A 22322-nucleotide genomic window follows, 5' to 3' on the forward strand; every position below is an offset into this window, starting at 1 on the left:
TGGAGAAGGAAATGGCAACCCACTCCAGTATTCCTGCCTGGAGAATCCCAGGGACAGCGGAGCCTGGTGGGCTGCAGTCTGTGGGGTCGCACAGAGTCGGACACAACTGAAGCGACTTAGCAGCAGCAGCAGCAGCAGCAGCAGCAGCAGGAAGATCTCTGACTAAAATGGAAGTAAAACGCTTTCTATATTCTAGAACTTCAGGGTTCAATGTATCATGCCTTCAAAAAGTTTGAACAAGGCATTCAATAAAGGCTTCTCTACTGAGCACACAAATCCAACCCAGACAAATTTACACTAGGACTAAAAGTCTCTGTCACTGCTTCTAATAGCCCCTGAATATTAGCCCCTGTTTGTCACTTCACACTGGGCTTAGATAACTCTATTGGTCCCCTTCAGTAGGTTTAATACTCCCTGAAGGGCATATTTGTATGCCCTATTTTATAATGCCAGGCAGGGGAAGCAATTCCCAGTGAGACATAAGGTCTGTCTTCACAATATGATTAGGTAAAAGATATGCAACCATCTTAACATACAGCCTGTTCGAATACACCAATTTTCTTATAAGCTTCATCTCAGTTCCATCAGCTCTTAGACCTTTAACTTTAGCCTCCATGAGGACCCCATCAAAAGTCTCAGTCTTAAAAGGAGTCCCAGAAACTTTTCCTTTCTATTCCCCAGTCATTTTTTCCACTTCTGTATAAAAGGCTTTGTGGGGTCGAGTCAAGGGACCCAGGCTCTTCAGTCAATCTTTAACTTGATTAATTGGTCTAAATAACTGTTGATCTAAGCAATTGTTGTTAGCCTTTTCAGTGTAATTTTTTCTTCCTTCTCAGTGTAATTTTTTCCTCTTCCAGCTTTTTTTTTTTTTTTTTTCTCTTCCAGCTTTTAAAATTCCTCCAAACTGGGGTAAATAAAGAGGACTTGCTTGGGCCCTTTAATGTTGAGAGGACCAATGGAGAGGGTTCATTTGACCCATCCAATCTTAGATAGTGCTGTATCAAAGCCTTTGTTTTAATCCCATCAACATCCATTTTATTTATCTCATTTCTTAATAGCCTTCTAAAGATTTCCATCCTGTTGGGGCAAGTCCCATGATTTTCCCCTTAATAACCCTTCCTATTCCCTTGTTAATGAACCTAACTAACATTAATCAACCAATTTTTTTTGTTTGTTTGTTTTCTTTGGTGGGGGAGTGAAAGAGCTGGTTTATTTTTTTCACCCATTTCTTTTTATTTTTAATTCTTATTTTATATTGGAGTGTAGTTGATCAACAATGTTAATGTTTTCTGTTTTGTATTTTTAGTATGAAAGTCCTTTTATTCTTCTTTTTCTTTTTGCTACACCACCCAGCTTGTGGGATCTTAGATTGCCAACCAGGAATTGAACCCAGGGCACTCAGCAGTGAGAGCTTAGAGTGCTAATCACTGGAGTGCCAGACAATTGGGCTTCCCTGATAGCTTAGTTGGTAAAGAAACCGCCTGCAATGCGGGAGACCTGGCTTCGATCCCTGGGTTGGAAAGATCCCCTGGAGAAGGGAAAGACTATCCACTCCAGTATTCTGGCCTAGAGAATTCCATGGACTATATAGTCCATGGGATTGAAAAGAGTCAGACATGACTGAATGACTTTCACTTTCAATGTTTATATTGGCATCTGTAAGACCCATTGAGATGAAGCTGAGACCACAAATTCAAATAGGCTTCCCCAACAGGTTTTTTTTTTTAAACTATAGTCTTTCTTAAAGTAAGCCACCATATTTCTTTGTATTCATTTTTAATTTACTCTTTCCATACGTACCAATTAAACAGCTGTTTATGATTAGAGCTCTCTAAAAATTTACCAATTTAGAAGTTTTTTCCAATTGAAAGGTCCATCATCTGACCATTGACAAACAGGATCTTAACGATGACTCAAACTAATAAGATGCAAGAGGTGTTCCCACAGGAGAGTGCAAACGATGCAGCCCTCACAAGATCTGGGAAGTTTATTCCTTCCCTTCTGCCTCCCCCCGCCACCCTCAATAATCTATAAAGTCAAGGCCTTCATATAAGCAGATGCAATGAAGGTTGAAATGAAAAAAGTGCTTATAGATCAGGACCCCTTATGACCAACTTCCTGGAGAGCAGGCATGCCAGGCAAAAAGACTGCTCTGAATTCCCAGTCTGTTTGACCGGATGCCAAATATACACTGCATGAGTACCTTCTGGATGCAAGAGACCAGAGAGATTTTTCTCACTGGTTGACAAACCAAGACCTCAAGACACAGAACAGGATGCTTAAGAAGATCAGGTAGAATATTTACATCTCAAAGGCACAGGGAGATAATGCAAGCTTCTCCTAAAAGGACTTTTTCTCCTTTAAGAATTTTGAGAAAATGTTTTTAAAAAATGACCAAAATAATCACAGACATTTTTTTTGCATGTTTATTTTCTTTGTTTTTAATATAACATTTAACTATAAATTTACAGAAGTTAATGTTAAAATGTTTTAAACAGCTGACTTGGAACATTCCTGAAAATTAACAGTGGGCTTTTGTGAGCTGGTAGGAGATGGCCATAACAAACCACTGACCCATTCCCAGAGGCCTCTATATTCTTGCTCCAATCTGGATTGATCTATGTCTACAGTTACTACAGGGTTATCATATTAGAATTTTCATTTTGATTTTCTTTTTTTATTTCTCTTTGTTTTATTATACTCCCTCATCTTGCTGGAGTACATCCGCAAGTAACTCACAAAGAAGTTACCTTTTATATAAGGAGTAAGAAGAAGAACAAAATTTCTGAGTTCCTGTATATTTGATGATATCCTTATTTTCTTTTTTAATTGATTTTTTTATTGAAGGATAATTGCTTTACAGAATTTTGTTGTTTTCTGTCAAACCTCAACATGAATCAGCCATAGGTATACATATATCCCCTCCCTTTTAAACCTACCTCCCATCTCCTTCCCTAGCCCACCCCTCTAGATTGATACAGAGCCCCTGTTTGAGTTTCTTGAGCAAATTCTTGTTGGCTATCTATTTTATGTATGTTAATGGAAGTTTCAATGTTACTCTTTCCATACATCTCACTCCTCTCTCTCCTCACTATAAGTCTGTTCTCTATGTCTGTTTCTCCATTACTGCTCTGTAGATAAATTCTTCAGTACCATTTTTCTAGATTCCATATATATATGAGTTAGAATATGATATTTATGTTTCTTTTTCTGACTTACTTCAGTCTGTATAATAGGTTCTAGGTTCATCCACCTCATTAGAACTGACTCAAATACATTCCTTTTTATGGTTGAGTAAAAATTCCATTGTGTATATATACCTCAACTTCTTCATCCATTCATCTAGCGATGGACATCTAGGTTGCTTCCACATTCTAGCTATTGTAAATAGTGCTGCGATGAACACTGGGAAACATGTGTCTTTTTCTTTTCTTTTTTTTAAATAAATTTATTTATTTTAGTTGCGGGCTAATTGTTTTACAATATTGTGGTGGTTTTTGCCATAACATGTGTCTTTTTCAATTTTGGTTTCCTCAGGGTACATGCCTAGGAGTGGGATTGCTGGGTCATATGGTGGCATCACCAACTCAATGGACATGAGTTTGAGTAAGCTCTGGGAGTTGGTGATGGACAGGGAAGCCTGGTGTACTGCAGTCCATGGGGTCGCAAAGACTGAGTGACTGAGAGACTGAACTAAATTGAACTGATTGTGGTTTTATTTCTAACTTTTTAAGGAATCTCCATACCGTCTTCCACAGTGGCTGTGGAATTTACATTCCCACCAACAGTGCAAGAGCATTCCCTTTTCTCCATACCCTCTCCAGCATTTATTGTTTGTAGACTTTTTGATAATGGCCATTCTGACCGGTGTGAGGTGATATCTCATTGTAGTTTTGATTTGCATGTCTTTAGTAATGAGTGATGCTGAGCATCTTTCCAGTGTTTGTTAGCCATCTGTATGTCTTCTTTGGAGAAATGTCTGTTCAGGTCTTTTTCCCACTTTTTGATTGGGTTGTTTGTTTTTCTGGTATTGAGTTGTATGAGCTGCTTGTATATTTTGGAAATTAATCCTTTGTTAGTTTCATTTGCTATTATTTTCTCCCATTCTGAGAGTTGTCTTTTCATCTTGCTTAAAGTTTCCTTTGCTGTGCAAAAGCTTTTAAGTTTAATCAGGTCCCACTTGTTTACTTTTGTTTTTATTTCCATTACTCTAGGAGATGATGGGTCATAGAGGATCTTGCTTTGATTTATGTCATTGAGTGTTCTGCCTATGTTATCCTCTAAGAGTTTTATAGTTTGTGGTCTTACATTTAGGTCTTTAATCCATTTTGAGTTTATCTTTGTGTATGGTGTTAGGAAGTGTTCTAATTTCATTCTTTTACATGTAGCTGTCCAGTTTTCACAGCACCATTTATTGAAGAGGCTGTCTTTGCCTCATTGTATATTCTTGCCTCCTTTGTCAAAAATAAGGTACCCATAGATGCATGGGTTTATTTTTGGGCTTTCTATCTTATTCCATTGGCCTATATTTCTGTTTTTGTGCCAGTACCATACTGTCTTGATGACTGTAGCTTTGTAGTATAATTTGAAGTCAGGAAGGTTAATTCCTCCAGCTCCATTCTTCTTTCTCAAGACTGCTTTATCTATTGGGGGTCTTTTGTGTTTCCATATGAATTGTGAAATTTTTTGTTCTAGTTCTGAATCACAGCATTTTAATCAATGCTTTAGAATTATTGTTGCCTTCTGAGGGGAATCAATTTCAGTGTTACAAAAAGGAAGTTCAGGGACAGGTGGATGGCAAGGAGGAGAGGATACTGTGGACACTTAGAGGAACTGGGAGGAACAGAGAGAGGGACCCAGCCAGCATCAGTGGCCTTTTGAAACCAGCAAGTTTTTGTTGGTGTCCTGCAAAGAAATTACATTATCATTTCCTCTTTTAGAAGCTTCTAAATACAATCAAACTAAACATTTCATTCAGTCTATCTGATTTTATAGCTGGCTTTCTCTAGCTGTATATGCAACAAAAAAAAAAGTCAAAAGAACCCCATCTTGGCTAGTTTAGGGTGACATCTCCTTTAGTATAACTTTCCCATTTAAGTAAGTACTTGCAAGTGTGAATTCTATGTATTGTACATGAACCTGGCTAGTGTGTTATTTGAAGGCTGGAGTCCCTTGGACTGCAAGGAGATCAAACCAGTCAGTCCTAAAGGAAATCAACCCTGAATATTCACTGGAAGGACTGATGCTGAAGTTGAAACTCCGGTACTTTGGCCACCTAATGTGAAGAACTGACTCATTGGAAAAGACTCTGATGCTGGAAAGATTGAAGGTAGGAGGAGAAGGGGACGACAGAGGATGAGGTGGATGGATGGCATCACCAACTCAGTGGACATGAGTTTGAGCAAGCTCTGGGAGTTGGTGATAGACGGGGAAGCCTGGCGTGCTACAGTCCATGGGGTTGCAAAGAGTCAGACACGACTGAGCAACTAAACTGTACTGAACTGGAGGTTTTCTGATGCCCCCTTTTCTTCTGTTCAGGAGGCTTTATTTCCCATTTTAAAGTTGATCTGCCCCTTCCCAGTCTATTTCCTCCCACCCCGACCACCCCAGCGGTAATACATGCTTAGCTTTTCCTTTGGATCCCCCAATTTGCCCTTCCCCACATTCCCAGTGTCTCCCCTCCTGACTTCAGGGTTGCTATGCTGTTCTGAGTCCCAGAGTCATGGAATGGTCTGCTCTTCACTCTTCTTGACCTTCTGACCTTCATCCCAGCTGCACTTTTGGTTGGAGCAGTCCTTCAAGTCACGTATAGTCTGTAGGCTTAGTCTGTAAGTCCATTGTTTTTCACAGGAGTGGCAGGGGGAAACATACCTTATTTTTCATTTAAAAAATGAAATGTGGAATAATTACACAGCGAATGGAAAGTGAGTGAGCAAGCAATCGCTGTAATTCATTCGTGTATGTAACCATGATACACTGTCATGCTGATAGGCATGTAGCTTCACTGATAGGCAGTGGCTATATTTGCTGAGAAAACTGTTGACCACTGCCTGCATCCTCGAACCTGTGAGGAAGCCTGGCTGGTTGGAGAGCATGTGGCTTTAGTTCTCACAAATTACAACTTGTTTACATCCAAACCAATCCATCTCTATTGATAAACTCTAACACCAACTGGTAGTTCCTCTTTGGCTCCACTGGGCACCCTGTCCCTCTTCCTCAGTGGGTGGTGGCTTCTGATAAAGCAGCTGAGACTCAGAGGCAGGAGGTGATCTGGGCCCAGGTGGTCAGGTTGCCCATTTCCCTGGCACAGCCTTGGAGGCGTCTCTAACCTCATAGGAACATCCAGAGGGTGCAGTGAGGAGGACAGAGGGACTTGATCTACTTCCTTAACTCCTGCTGAGTCCTGACCCTGTGCCGTGCAATGATCCAGGGCAGGACCCGTAATGGTGAACAAGATAGGTCATAGCCTGGCCCTCATGGGGCTTGCTTTGCAGGGGGAGACAGACAATAAAGAAACAAGTACAATTCATGGTAAGAGAGTGAGAAACAACATGGAGAAAGACAGCAGAGCAAGGGGAAAAGTGATATGGATGGGGTGGACTGTTTTAAGCTGAGGGTTGGGTACCCTCTTTGAGGAGGGACATCTGAGCCTGGGAGTCACAGGGCCACTTGGGGAAGAAGCGTTCAAGGCAGAGGGAGCAGGACATGCAAAGGCCCTGAGGCTGGTGTGTTCCAGGGACGAGAGAGAAGCCAATGTGCCCAGAGGAAGTGAAAAAAGGAAGTGTCGTTGGAGATGCTTTTGAAGAGGAACCCAGGGGCCAGGTCTTGTGGGGTGTTGTAGACTGTTGCAATAGGTACTGGGTGATGCTGTCCCAATCAGTCTTCATGCAGGACCAAGGGGCTTATTTGCCCAGCTTTTGGATGTACTGACAACTGACAGACATCAGCTATCAGCCCTCTTCTTCATTGCCCAATGTCATTCCCTTTTCCTGAGTAACACGTGCAATGACTGATCAATATTGAGGTGTAAAGTGCCCAGACCCCAACTTTAGGTGACTCTGGAAGCCTGGTAGCTTCAGAGTTCCCCTTTGTTAAGCTGCATTGCAGCTCATCTGTCTCTCTGCCTTGTCCTGACTTCATCTCCTACCCGCGGTGAGGATCCTAAAAATCCTCCCTAGTAAACCTGTATACTAAACCATGACAATGTATTGGGAGTGGTCCATGAAAGGTAGGATTTAGAGCTGGCTCACCTGCTGTCCATCTGGGAATGAGTGCCTTGTCACTACTCGTGAATACAGTGCAGTTGTCCTGATGCAATAGAGAAGGGCAATTATTAAAATATTCACCAATGGAGAATGGGTTTGGCTTATTTGTGGAACGGAATGCACAAGGCATTGGAAAAGCATGGGAAACTTTGTAATTGTAAGAACAGTGAAACAGGATGCTTGTTGTTTGGCTTTATTGATTCTTTTGAAAAAAGACAAGAAATAGTGAAATGGTCAACCACCAATTAAAAGTTTAGCATAGGATACCTCTCTGATAGTCCAGTGGCTAAGACTCCATGTTTCCAATGCAGGGGGCCTCAGTTCGATCCCTGGTCAGGGAACTAGATCCCACATGCTGCAACTATGACCCAGTGCAGCCAAATAAATAAGTATATAAATAATTTTTTTTAAAGAAGATGCTACAGGGGAAACAGGAGTTAAAAAACCAAGTTGTCCACTTCATTCCTGCCTGGAGTCTGGGGGAAAAGGTGACAAGCCCTCTCTAGGGTTACAGACTCTTGTTCAAGGCCTGGGGTGAAGGTCAGTCATTGCTGAAACACAGGTAAGCATAGCCTTGAAGTGGGAGGAAAGACCACAGTGTGGACCCTTACATACTGTTAGCTAAAATAAAAGAATCTAATGATACCTTCTTGTCTGTGTCACAGAAGTTGGAGAGCTGACTCTTTCCTGTCATGTAGGAAGCATAGGGCAGAGGGCTGGGTAAATTCTCTTTGGTAGGATTTTTGAGGATTTCTCTTGATTTAGTTTAAGCCCACATATCTCATTCTTGCAGTGATAGGTGGGTGTAGATGGGCAAAGACCAAGAACAGTGGACAAACTGAAGCAAAACAAGTCACCAGCAGAATGAGGCTAGGCTCTGGGCTACACCTTGGGGCTGAGGAAATGCCTTTTTATTTTTCTGGTCCTGCATGTTTAGCACAACAGAGTCTTGCTCCTACTGTTCTGCCCCCTCCTCCCTAGCTGTACCCACCTGCTAAAGGAGAATCGTCCCTCCTGAGAGGGATCTGAATACCTGGTGACTCTGATGGGGAGAGACTTGCCTCAGTCAGACTTCTGCTCTTCTGGGTTCATCCCACTCAGAAAGGGACTGAGCTTTCTTCACCCTCTAGGGCAAGCAGTTTCTTTACTTCATATTCTTAGCTGAAAGAATTGAGCCAAGATTCTCAAACCTCTGTGTGATGACTCTTCTTTCACCTCTGACATTAGTAATTTGTGTCTTTTCTCCCCTTTTTTTTAAATATAAATTTATTTATTTTAATTGTAGGCTAATTAGTTTACAATATTGTAGTGGTTTTGCCATACATTGACATGGATCCACCACGGGTGTACATGTGTTCCCTATCCTGAACCCCCTTCCCACCTCCCTCCCCATCCCACCCCTCTGGGTCATCGCAGTGCACTAGCCCTGAGCACCCTGTCTCATGCATTGAACCTGGACTGGTGATACATTTCACATATGATAATATACCTGTTTCCATACCATTCTCTCAAATCATCCCACCCTCGCCCTCTCCCACAGAGTCCAAAAGACTGTTCTACACATCTGTGTCTCTTATTCTGTCTCACCTATAGGGTTATCGATACCATCTTTCTAGATTCCATATATATGCGTTAGTATACTGTAATGGTGTTTTTCTTTCTGGCTTACTTCACTCTGTATAATAGGCTACAGTTTCATCCACCTCATTAGAACTGATTCAAATGTATTCTTTTTAATGGCTGAGTAATATTCCATTGTGTATATATACCACAGCTTTCTTATCCATTTGTACTTTGGGGGTTTCTAAGCTGGGATAGGACCCCCTGGTGGCTCAGATGGTAAAGAATCTGCCTGTAATGCAAAAGACCTGGGTTCGATCCCTGGGTTGGGAAGATCCCCTGGAGAAATGTGTGGCAACCCACTCCAATATTCTTGTCTGCAGAACTCCATGGACAGAGGAGCCTAGTGGGCTACGGTCCGTGGGGTTGCACAAAGACAGACATGACTGAGCGTGCATGCATGGAGATATTTAATTGATTTCTTTAATTATCTTTGTTATTCACTTCTTTCTCTTTGTTTTAGGTTAGTTAGTTTGTTTGTTTTTTTCCCTAGTAATTTCAAGATGGATATTTAGACCACTGATTTGAGGCTTTCTTTTCTAATTATAAGCATGGCATGCTATATATTTCCCTCTTTGCCTCTTCGCAGCAACAGTTGGCATTTGCAGCTACATGGATGGATCTAGAAATTAACATACTAAGTGAAGTAAGTCAGAAAGAGAAAGACAAATACTGTATAACATCACTCATATATGTGGAATCTAAAATATGACACAAATGAACTTATCTATGAAACAGAAACAGACTCACAGACATAGAAAACAGACTTGTGGTTGCCAAAGGGGAGGAAGTTAGGAGAGAGATGGATTGGGAGTTTGGGACTAGCAGATGCAAACTATTATATATAGCACAGATAAAAAACAAGGCCCTGCTGTATAGCACAGGAAACTATATGCAATATCCTGTGACAAACCATAATGGAAAGAATATGAAAAAGAATGTATACATATGTATAACTGAATCACTTTGTTGTATAGCAGAAAGTAACACAATGTTGCAAATTCAGCTATAAGTATTTTAAAAAGTATGCCGTGAAGACATAATAGTTTGAATAAATTTTCTTTTCTTTTGTTTCATCAGTTGTATTGGTCACATATCCAGAATTCATTCTGTAAATCTTTTAAAATAACTAGATTTTACAAGAATAGCTCACAATTCAGCTCATTGCACAAATACTTAATACAGGGAGCCATTTTTACAAATACTTATGTTTTCTTATAAGGATACTTTAATAAAGAAAATAAGTCTCTATACATCCCACAGCAAATTTTATGCAGTTTTTTTCCTCCGCTCAGCCATCATTTCACGTTTCCTATCACAGCATGTCTATTATATACAATAAGCTGAATTATAATCTGCTGCTGCTTCCCATTTTCCATTACTATTGACATTTACAGTGTGAAGAGTTTTTAGGCTTCTTTTCTAACCTTTCCCAATCTGAAAGAATTCACATATTCAGTATAGAAGAGGTAATTTAAATGACATTCTTTCTAAATGTAACTTATATTATGTTAGCCACTGCAGATGAAGAATTTTTTCTCTTCTCACTTAGGCTAGACCAGCTGGTGGTTTACCCCTGTAGAATCAAGCAGAAGGGACAAAGTCCTTACATTCCTGATAGTTCCTTAACTGCAAGAAAACAAAACCCTAGAAACAAGAGTTTAATACAAATATTTAGAAAGTGAAAATTTTGCTAATGATTAGAAGTAGAGAACATTTAGATTCAAGGTTTCTCCTAGGTTAAAGAAAACATAAAAGAAATAAAGTATAAGGATATGGCAGTCATTTCATAAAATGTTGAAAAACTGAAAAAGGTTACTTAACTTATGTCAGTGGTATGTCATTTCTGAAATGCCAGATGAAATAGAATCTTAGATTTTGTGGCTAGCTGAACTCACTGCTTGACATTCTTCTTATGCTGTCATCTTTGAAATAGTCTAATAAATACCCCCTTGCCCAGAGCAAGTAGTCATTTTGGCTGGGGGAACTTTACAGAATATTGACCACGTTTCTCTAAAGGGGAAACATTTAGCATTCATTCCATTCCTTGCTGTTACTGAAAAGTGTGTCCAGTTAGCAAAGCTGTTCTTACTTTTCAGGTAGCATGAATTAAAACTAGGAGCTTGGCAGTATTCTTCAATCAAGTTCCTGAGTGCTCAGTTCCAATTATCCATTTTTTATTATTTTGGCCATTTTGCTTGTGAGATTTTAGCTCCCTGACCAAGGATAGAACGCTGGGCCCCCTGAGGTGGAAGCAAACAGTCCTAATGAATGGACCATTGGGGCGGTCCCTGTCCAATCTTCTTAAAATGTTTCTTGAATCAAGTCTTTGTCCAATAAGAGATTTAATAGTGCTTGAAGACTACAATATGTCCCATTTCTCCTCGCTTTTTTTTTTTTTTTCTTGGTTTCTCTTTCTCACCCTACTGTAACAAACTGCTGCAAGTCTTTATGAAAATATCCTAGTGGTGTTTTGGAAATGAATTATTTGGAGTTACTGAAAGTGTTTGATCACATTATAATGGGTCATATTTGCATATAAGGAGGAAAGTTATCACCAAATCATGCCTACTGCATGATTTGTGAACTGGGTATGGTCGATGTATCTATCACTGTTTTTGTCACTGTCTCTCAAAACACCATGCATTAAGTTGATCAGTTCATATTCTCTCATTGGTGGTACGGTTGTGGCCTCCCAAATTAGAACCTGAGGCCTGATGTGCCCTTCCCTTCCTCGGGCCCACCTTTGTGTTCCGCTGAGGCAGGGGCTGCTCTGTCACAATACCTCTCTGTACCTAGCTGCTGCTATCTCACCAGACTGGCCGGCTCCTGCTGCCCACCCCCTGCACAAGCCAGCAGGCAGGAGCTCCGCTATGGGGGGCGCCAGCTTGGGGCCACCTTGGACGTCACAGACTGGCTGGTGGGGTCAGAGGTGGGCTGAGCGCACAGCACTCACTGCCTCAGATGGTGATCATGCTTGATGGACTAGTCAACCACCTCTGTGTGGCCACCATGGTCTTGGCTGCTTGCACGCCTGGTTCCATCAAGGGTTAGTGGCTGACGTTGCTGGAGGGGCAGGGGTACTTCTTTCTACCTGGTTGCTTTCTGGAGCCTCCCCTTTCTGCTCCACGTGCAGTGGCAGTGAAGCAGGCACCAGCTGTAGCAGCCCTGCTCAGCCACTGGCTGGCACCACAGTGAGCTCCTCCCCCAAGCTAGCGACCCACTAGTGAACAACTGTCAGCCAGCTACCATTAGTGGCTCTGCTTGGCCATTGACTGGTGCAACAGTGACCCCTCCCCCAAGCAAGCAACCGTTAGTGAACAACTGTCAACTAACTTCCCAGGTGGTGCTAGTGATAAAGATCCCTCCCAGACTCCATTGGATTCCTGGGTCGGCAAGATCCCCTGGAGGAGGGCACAGCAACCCACTCCAGTACTCTTGCATGGAGAATGCCATGGACAGAAGAACCTGGTGGGCTAAGATCCATGAGGTCGCAAAAGAGTCAGACATGACTGAAATCGACTTAGCACAGCACAGTTACCCTTAGTGGTCTGGCTTAGCCACTGGATGGTGCCAAAGTGGGCCCTTCCCCCGACTTGTATACAGAAGGAGCCTGAATTTTGACTGAAGGAAGATGGTTTTTTGAGATGCTAGAAGGAAATGGCACCCCACTCCAGTATTCTTGCCTGGAAAATCCCATGGACGGAGGAGCCTGGTAGGCTACAGTCCATGGGGTCACTACGAGTTGGACACGACTGAGCAACTTCACTTTCACTTTTCACTTTCATGCATTGGAGAAGGAAATGGCAACCCACTCCAGTATTCTTGCCTCGAGAATCCCAGGGACGGCGGAGCCTGGTGGGCTGCCATCTGTGGGGCCTCACAGAGTCAGACATGACTGAAGCGACTTAGCAGAAGCAGCAGCAGTCTGCCATCTTGGTCTCCTAGCTTTCCGATTAAAGTTATTGTTGCTTGCCCCAACAACTGGTTTCCTGATTTATTAGCCTGTCGTGCAGCCAGCAGAAGGAACTTGGGCTCAATAACAGTGGTACCTGTTTGTTCCTTTCCTTTTTATGGACATGAATGATGGCTGTGGAGAGTTCTAGGCCATCAAGCAAATTAATGCTATTACAATCATACATCTTGAAATAATGGAACTGTAGTTCTTATGGAGACATCTGTTTCTGATTTGTTGGTGACACCGTCCAGATGTTCCATAAAACACTTTTGATTGTGCAGTCGGTTCTTAATCAGGCCCAGTCTGCCAGGATGGGAGAAGTGGGCCCTGGTTCCTTGGGGATGGCACCTGCGACATAAAAGGCCCAGGGCAGGCTGCATAGGAAGTGAGTTCTGAGCAGCTGCAGAGGTCTCATGTCAGCGGTACCTCTTTCAGCATAGAGAAAACTTCTTACTGTGAATTTTAAACTCTGATCTTGTTACAGAATTGGTTGACTGGACCTGCACCAGTGTCCTAGCACGCGCCAACACCCCTTGTGTTGGCCAGGGAAGTTCTTTTTCCCATAATATTTGCACAGCCAATAACGAAACTGATGCTAAGACTGGAATGGCACAAGCTTTATTCAATGGCCAAGGATGCAGTAGGAACCTGGTTCACAAATCAACTTCTCAACCCGATTTGGGAGGAGACACAATTTATATAGGAGAATTGAGGTAAAATAGGGGAACTGGAAGTAGCAGGAGGAATATTCATGACTAATCTGAAAACAGAGGTGTGGTTTGGATGGGGAACTGAGGCAATACTCCTTTTCAGTCCTTGTCTGGGCGTGTCCAGCTGTTGGCATGGCAACTGTCCATCATTTTAGCGCTGGTGGGTGTGTCACTTAACATATGCTAATGTATTACAATAAACGCACAATAAGGCTCAGGGTCCACTAGAAGGCAAATCTTCCACCATTTTAGGCCTCATTAGTTCTAACCAGTTCTGGTTTCTTTCTTTGTGGCTTTTCTGAAGATGGCGGGCACAGTAGAGCGCTGCAGTGCCAAGGGCCACCACCAGGGACCGCGTGCTGTAGCTGGATGGCAGATGCAGATGATAGTCTTGCCTGGTGTTGGCGGCCAGCGAGTTAGCCCCAGTGCCTTATACACTTCTCTGGACACCAGTAAGTGAGCTGAATATGTTTTCACAACAGTTACAGAATATAGTTCTGTATTCTTACAGAATAATTGTGTTAGCCACCTGTGACTATTTTTTTGTGGAAATTGTTAGAATGGCATTATCTTATCCCTATAAGCATAAAACAAGCATATACACAAGATGCACTTACCATCTTTTATGTTAAGATTGTACTTGTATGACCAGACAGACGTTTGTTTGTTTCTCTCTGTGTCTATGCCTATGGTGATTTGGTGCCAAATTATAGTGCCTTTGGGGGTTTTCCAGGTGGCTCGGTGGCAAAGAATTCACCTGCCATGCAAGAGGCACAGGGTTCAATCCCTGGGTCAGGAAGATCCCCTGGAGGAGGAAATGGCAACCCACTCCAGTATCCTTGCCTGGGAAATCCCCTGGACAGAGGAGCCTGGAGGGCTACAGTACATGGAGTTGCAAAAATTGGACACACTTACTGACTAAACAACAAGGAATAGTAACTTTCAATGGATTTAGTTGTCTAGGTACCAGTCAGGGCAAACCTTATCAAGTGTGTTTTTTTTTCTTTAAATGAAAATTAACAACATAAATTTATTTGATTACTCGCTAATAAGTACCAGGGTATAAATGTATATATTTAAGAATCATTGGTTTCACTTTCTTCATGGTCTATAATTTGGTTCTAGTCTCATGACTGCTTATCTTAAATTCATACTAGATAATGGGTTAAAACTTTAGTGGTAATGTTTCAGCCCCCAAGACCAACTCTAATAACCCACATGGTTCTTGCCCAGGCAAGGATCTGGACTTGACTCACACAGTTGCGCTGACTGTTATCTTGCATTATAAATTGTCCCTCCTCTTTTTTGAGTTCATTTTTCAATCTAAATGAAGGAAGAGATAGTAAAAATCAGTTTTTAGCCTATTATTATAATGATACTTTACAGGTGAATTTTTCCAAAAAAGTCTTTAAAAAAATTTAAGTGTAGTTGATGTACAATATTAGATAAGTTACAAGTGTACAATATAGTGGTTTGCAGTTTTTAAAGGTTATACTCCATTTATTGGGTCTTACCTGGTGGCTCAGATGGTAAAGCGTCTGCCTACAATGTGGGAGACCTGGGTTCGATCCCTGGGTAGGGAAGATCCTCTGGAGAAGGCAATGGCACCCCACTCCAGTACTCTTGCCTGGAAAATCCCATGGACAGAGGAGTGTGGTAGGCTACAGTCCATGGGGTCGCAAACAGTCGCACACGACTGAGTGACTTCACTTTCACTCCATTTACAGTTATCATAAGATATTGGCTATATTCCCTGTGTTGTACTGTATATTCTTGTAGCTTTTTTTTTGTTTTGTACATAATAGTTTGTAACTCCTAATCCTGAGCTCCTCTATTGCCATTCTCTGCTTCCCTCTCCTCACTGGTAAGCAGTTTGTTCTCTATATTCAAAAAAACCTTTTCTTATTCCTTATAAGTGTGTCTGTAAAAAGAGGAATTAAGCTAAAATTAAGGTCAAGTTTTAAACTGTATTAAAGTGTTTAAATTCACTGTGTTCTGGTAACAGGCCTATGTGGCAATATCCTAAAATTTCACAAGATGGCAAGCGTTTCCCTTTAAAGCAGAACTGAAGGGACCTTACTGGAAAGGCAATTTGCCTTTTGCTTCTTTGAAATAAGAAAACTGGAATGCGCTTCCTACCCCTCCTTTTCTTAGCTATGCTTGTAGTTCAAAAAAACAAAACAAAACATCTTATTTTACTTTTTTTTGTACCAAAGATGAAAATAAAAATAAACTTGCTTTTAGTAATTTCTACTCATGCTTCCTAGTTTTTCTTCTTTAGCAATAGGCACAACTTTTACTTTCTAACTTGTAGTCTTTCAGATATCTGACTTCATCGTTCTTTTTCTTTCTTTACTCTTCTGCTTTCTAGACCTACCCTCAGTTATTTCAATTCTCAGCATATAAAAGGATTTCACAATTCTTAACTCTCCTGTTCTTTCTTATATCAATATTTAATTACTTCCAGAATTTTCAAACAGCCATGAGTCTGTGGTGATAGATGTAATTGCTTTGTATAAGAAATTAAAAGAGTAGTTTCTTTTAATACTTGTTTTTTTTTTGCCTTGCAGATAGCTTTTGGTTACAGAATAGTGTCTAAATATAAGGCAGAATGTGTGAATGGGTATTTGGAAGACCAAAATTAAAAGAGCAAGGATGGATCAGTTAATTGAAGTTTAAGGGAAAGTAGATATGCTTAATTTTATACACGTTGACTTTTTTGGTGACATGCGACTGTTTAGTGGATATTTCTTTAGAGCTTTAAAAAGTTAATAATTGATCTGAGTTACAGTGTATGCTTTATTGCATTAAAGAAATATTTTCCACTATTTTTACCTCACCCTTTGATCCTGTTTTTTTTCTCCTGAACTATGTTACCTGTAGTGTGATCTGTTCTTGTATTTTCCAGAAACATTTTGATTATAAAGATCAAAGTTTTATTAACTTGGTAAAGAAATTACTAACTTAAAGGATCAAGATTCTGAGCTTGCCATGAGTCCAAGTGAGGCCAAGTCATTTTCTTCCTGAGCAATCTTTCATGTTCTTATCTCATCCAAATCTAAGTATTATCTAAACCAATCTGTGGCTTCTAGTGTTTTAACACAAAAATTCTGCCCCAAGCTCAGAGGCAACCATATGGAAAAGACCCTGGGGATACTTAATTCTGTTCTTTAATGGTTAAAGAAATTAACTCTTGGAAAGATGAAGCAAATATTTTAAAGTTTTTTGAGAAAACAAGAGTAGGAAATAGGGCTATAACCCACAACTATAGGCCCTCTGTCAATTTTTCCACCCTACTCCAAGGTTCCGCTTCTCTGGTAGCTCGGCTGGTAAAGAATCCGCCTGTAATGCAGGAGATCCTGGTTCGATTCCTGGGTTGGGAAGATCTCCTGGAGAAGGGACCGGCTACCCACTCCAGTATTCTGGCCTGGAGAATTCCATGGTCTGTATAGTCCATGGGGTCGCAAAGAGTTGGACAGGACTGAGTGACTTTCACTTTCACTCCAAGGCTCCATAAAGTATTCTTGGACTTTCAAAGGACTGCCTAGACCAGTTAGCAGTGGCCCAATAACCTTGTCGAAATACTTCCATTTCCATGAGGTTACCTTCTAAAGAACACTTCAGATACCTGATCTTCAAACTACTTAGCTGATCTTACCCCAGGGAGCAGGAAGCTCCAGGGAGCAGGAAGCTCCATCTCAAAACAGGACACTTGGGCTTTGGGGAAGGAGAAACTTTGGGGGAAGTGAAACTGACTTAGACTGGGTTGGGATGCTCCAGTTGGGACCTTGGCAGCCTCCAAGTATGTAGCTGGGTTGGGAAATGGTAGAATGATTGGGTATATTTGAATCAGAGGCACATGTCACAGTTTTACCCTGTGCTGACCTGACATGCTTTGTACTCTACATAATTAGTAATTAACTAAGTGATCCTAGAGAAATCACTTATCTACACTGGTCTATGGTTGTTTCATCTGAAGTTGGAATTCGTGACATCTTAGAAAGTTTCCTGTTTCTAAAATGTGATTCCATTTCCTGAGTCATCTTGTAGAAATAGAAAGAACACTAATTTAGCTATGTGCTCTGTAGAGAGTTGCACAATTTTTCTTAACCCCTGTTTTAATCTGCTAATTCTGCATTGTAATAATTCCAAACAGCTAATATCTCAGGATTGTGTAACAATTGATTTAAAAAGTGAAACAATTGTAGTGAATTAATTATAGACAGCAAAATGACATATGAGTGTAAGAAATGATTCTGCTTTTAATTAGTCTTTTTTTTAACCTAAAATCCAGGATAGAGAATTATTTTATATGCACACTAAAAGTCTTGCCTCAAGGGTAGAGACCTTGTCAATATTCACTTTCATAGTCCCAAAGCCTTGTGCAGTGCTTGGTATAAGTATAAACGTGCTCAATAAGTTTATTTTTTAGTAATTAGCCTCCAATTAAAATAAATTTTTATTAAAAAAATAGATATATGAGGCTTCTTCTATTAAGTTTACCATATCCTGGGAAGCCATAATAAGTTATTTAGCAATACTGTTGATTCAAATAGTTTTGTCGTGGAGAGAGTTAAATGAATACAAAAATTCATGGACACTAACAATCACTGGAACTTCTTTGACTCTTTCTGGTCAAAATGGAACAGGAAAAATGTGAACTGACTTATAAAGTTTATCAGTTAGTTCTTTCTGGAGGCATTTAGGTGATTGGGTAGGTACTACGTGACAGGCACTTTCAGCAGCTAGTGTGTGCATGGACTTGCTCCAAGCATCATGGGGGATTTTTAGTTTTGTAATGTTATTGAAGTGTAAGACACAGTTCCTATTTTGTAAGTGGTGGAGGTCTAACTGAAGAAAGGCAGAGTATACATATTCTTACATCTTGCATGAAAGAATCATAACTTTTAAGAAGCAGCTCATACTCTAAAGTGAAGCTATAATTAGTGATTGAGCAAGTGAAATCTTAAAAGAAGTGATGATATAAATTGGTCCTGGAGGACAGGAAAGGGAATTTCAGATGCATGAAACTATTCTGAACTCTGGATAAGTAGATTGGCAAAGAGACTGAGTAGATGGAGCAGAGGGCTTTAAATGGTTCGGTAAAGTTGAGGCTTGGGTTGATATGAAGTTGGAGTTGGCATTTAGGAAGTAATCTGAATACTGAGTTAGAAATTTTTAATTTGATTGCATATAAAATTTTTTTTTCTGATTGCAAGGTCAACATATATTCTTTTTTTTTAAGTTATCCATTTTTAAAATTTATTTATTTTTAATTGAAGGATAATTGCTTTACAGTATTGCATTGGTTTCTACCAAACAGCAACATGATTACATAGAAATTTGAGCAAGAAGAAAAAATGTGAGTACAGATGATATTTGATGGAAATTATACAGGAGTTCTTGAAAATGGTTTGAAATATTGTGAGGATGGAGTTCAAAGGATGCTGGAGGTTTCCATATTCTAGACTTGGCATTTTGAGAGTCCAGACAACCACTACAGCCACGGAGGTGCAGAGAAGTTTGATGATGAAGGAACCAGAATTGGTTGGGCAGGTCCAAAGCTAATGGAGGAGAAATATTTTAAAAAGAAGGAATAAATAAGATTTAATTGAGAAGGTGGGAACACCTGAGTGGTCTCTGGATTGGATAAGAGGATTTCATAGTTGGCCCTAATTAAGAGAGCAGTTTCGACTGAGCAATACTAACACTTAACTTACTTTACTTAGAAGAAAGCAGACAATGGTGTGGGGAATTTCAGTAATGAGGAAAGAGATGATTTGAGAACTTACACAGAGGTGTGCAAGGTCTCAATGATTTAAGTGGGGGCTGGATTAAGTGGAAAAATTGTGTGAAAGGGGAATAAAGATACCTAGGACCTGGGACAGTTGGCAGAGTAAAGGCAGAATGAGGTACAGAGATGAAAATATGGACCTTGGGCCATGGTGTATGTATTGAATTTTGAGGTCCTTAGCCCCTTCCTCAATTCTACTCCCAGTAATCCTGCAACTACATAAGAGAAGATTGTAGGATTTTTTCCCTAGAGAAACTAAATCGCTCCAGAGAAAAGACTTCCACATACTGATATCTAGATAGAAAGTATCTACCAAGCTCTTAGTACAATGGAAGAAAAAAATTATCTCAAGGCACAAGGATCACAAAGCTTGATGCTGAGATTCAAAACTCTGAAAGTTCTGAGAGAGAGAGAGAGAGAGAGAGAGAGAGAGACAGAGGATGAGTGCCTGCATGCCCGTGAGTGATCTAACCATCTGTAAAGATTTTGAGTCAGAAGGCTTTCCGAGTGGACAAGAACAAATTGAATACCAACAAACACATTCATAAAATTTAGGGAAAATAATTATCAAACTAAATTAGGTATCTTTGATCATAAATGTTACTTATTATGCCTCTTGATCTGTGCCCTGGTTTTTGAGTTATGAGGATAACTTGGAGACGGTTTCACATCGGTTCACATAGAACTATATTATTTTTTTACTTACTTGTTTATTTATTTACTTACTGGCCGCGTAACTTGTGAAATTTTAGTTCTGCCAGAATCAAACCTGGGCCCTTGGCAGTGAGAGGGTGGAGTCTTAACCACTGGACCGCCAGGGAATTCTCAGACCTATCTGATTTAGAGGCGGCGTTGGGTTGTTTAATATTAAGAAATCAGATTCTGGAGCCAGTCCATCAATTCAAAGCCCAGCTCTGGTGCTTATTAACCATGTGACTTTGGGCATGTTAGTTAGTCTCTGGAACTCTATATTTTCATCTGTTAAATGTAATGCCTTGTTACAGTACTTACTTCATTGGGATATTATGCATCTAGAATGAATTAATGTGTCAGTCAAGCTGGAATCAAGATTGCCGGGAGAAATATCAATAACCTCAGATATGCAGATGACACCCACCCTTATGGCAGAAAGTGAAGAAGAACTAAAGAGCCTCTTGATGAAAGTGAAAGAGGAGAGTGAAAAAGTTGGCTTAAAGCTCAACATTCCGAAAACTAAGATCATGGCATCTGGTCCCATCGCTTCATGGCAAATAGATGGGGAAACAGTGCAAACAGTGTCAGAGTTTATTTTTGGGCTCCAAGATCACTGAAGATGGTGATTGCAGCCATGAAATTAAAAGACGCTTACTCCTTGGAAGGAAGGTTATGTCCAACGTAGATAGCATATTGAAAAGCAGAGACATTACTTTGCCAACAAACGTCCATCTAGTCAAGGCTATGGTTTTTCCAGTAGCCATGTATGGATGTGAGAGTTGGATGGTGAAGAAAGCTGAGCACCAAAGAATTGATGGTTTTGAACTGTGGTGTTGGAGAAGACTCTTGAGTGTCCCTTGGACTGCAAGGAGATCCAACCAGTCCATCCTAAAGGCGATCAGTCCTATTTGTTCATTGGAAGGACTGATGTTGAAGCTGAAAGTCCAATACTTTGGCCACTTCACGTGAAGAATTGACTCATTGGAAAAGACCCTAATGCTGGGAAGGATTGGGGGTAGAAGGAGAAGGGGACAACAGAGGATGAGATGGCTGGATGGCATCACCAACTCGATGGACATGGGTTTGTGTAGACTCCGGGAGTTGGTGATGGACAGGGAGGCCTGGCATGCTGCGATTCATGGGGTTGCAAAGAGTCGGACACGACTGAGCTACTGACCTGAACTGAACTGAAGGTCAGTTCAATTCAGTCGTTCGGGAGTGTCTGACTCTGCGACCCCATGGACTGTAGCATGCCAGGCTTCCCTGTCCATCGCCAACTCCTGGAGCTTGCTGCCTGTCCATCACCAACTCTCAGAGCTTGCTCAAACTCATGTCCATCAAGTTGGTGATGCCATCCAACCATCTTATCCTCTGTCATCCCCTTCTCCTCCAGCCTTCAACTGAGTGTAAATGTTGACCATATCTCCAAATGGTCATCTGAATTAAATTCGCCCATTCCTGTCCATTTTAGTTCACTGATTCCTACAATGTTGATATTCACTCTTGCCATCTCCTGCTTGATCACATCCAATTTACCTTGATTCATGGGCCAAACATTTCAGGATCCTATTCAGTATTGTTCTTTACAGCATTGGACTTTCCCTCCCAGGCACATCACAACTGAGAGTCACTTCTGCTTTGGCCCAGCCTCTTCATTCTTTCTGCAACTATTAGTAATTGCCCTCTGCTCTTCCCCAGTAGCATTTGGACACCTTCCTCCCTGGGGGCTCATCTTCCAGTGTCATATCTTTTTGCCTGTTCACACTAATCATTCTGGCGTGCTGGCAACAAGAATACTGGAGTGGTTTGCCATTCCCTGCTCCAGTGGACCATGTTTTTGCCGACAAAGGTCTGTATAGTCAAATCTATGGATTTTCCAGTAGTCATGTACTGATATGAGAGTTGGACCATAAAGAAAGCTGAGCGCCGAAAAATTGATGCTTTCCAATTGTGATTCTGGAAAAGACTCTTGAGAGTCCCTTGGATAGCAAGGAGATCAAACCAGTCAATCCTAGAGGAAGTCATCCCTGAATATTCATTGGAAGGACTGATGCTGAAGCTGAAGCTCCAATACTTTGGCTACCTGATGGTAAAAGTCGACTCATTGGAAAAGACCCTGATGCTGGGAAAGATTGAAGGCAAAAGGAGAAGGGGGTGACAGAGGATGAGGTGGTTAGATAACACCACTAACTTAATGAACATGAATTTGAGCAAACTCCAGGAGACAGAGAAAGACAAGGAAACCTGGTGTGCTACAGTCCATGGGGTCACAAAGATTCGGA

The 22322-nt window shown here is 41.0% G+C and overlaps 1 long non-coding RNA gene and 1 pseudogene across 1 annotated transcript in view; one reads left to right on the forward strand and one right to left on the reverse strand.

Moving 5' to 3' along the window:
* The window catches only part of LOC145530838 (uncharacterized), a 28026-nt gene continuing 5704 nt past the window's right edge, over positions 1-22322 (forward strand). The window contains exons 1-4 of the long non-coding RNA XR_014072081.1: positions 1-2292; positions 3538-3606; positions 5162-5329; positions 13858-14005. This is a non-coding gene — a long non-coding RNA (uncharacterized LOC145530838). The remainder of the gene's footprint in view (positions 2293-3537; positions 3607-5161; positions 5330-13857; positions 14006-22322) is intronic.
* Positions 11440-13258, reverse strand: LOC145538236 (multiple coagulation factor deficiency protein 2 homolog pseudogene; annotated as a pseudogene).

Source organism: Giraffa tippelskirchi, chromosome 2 (assembly GCF_054371585.1).
Source record: "Giraffa tippelskirchi isolate mGirTip1 chromosome 2, T2T-mGirTip1v1.2.pri, whole genome shotgun sequence".
Taxonomy (NCBI): domain Eukaryota; kingdom Metazoa; phylum Chordata; class Mammalia; order Artiodactyla; family Giraffidae; genus Giraffa; species Giraffa tippelskirchi.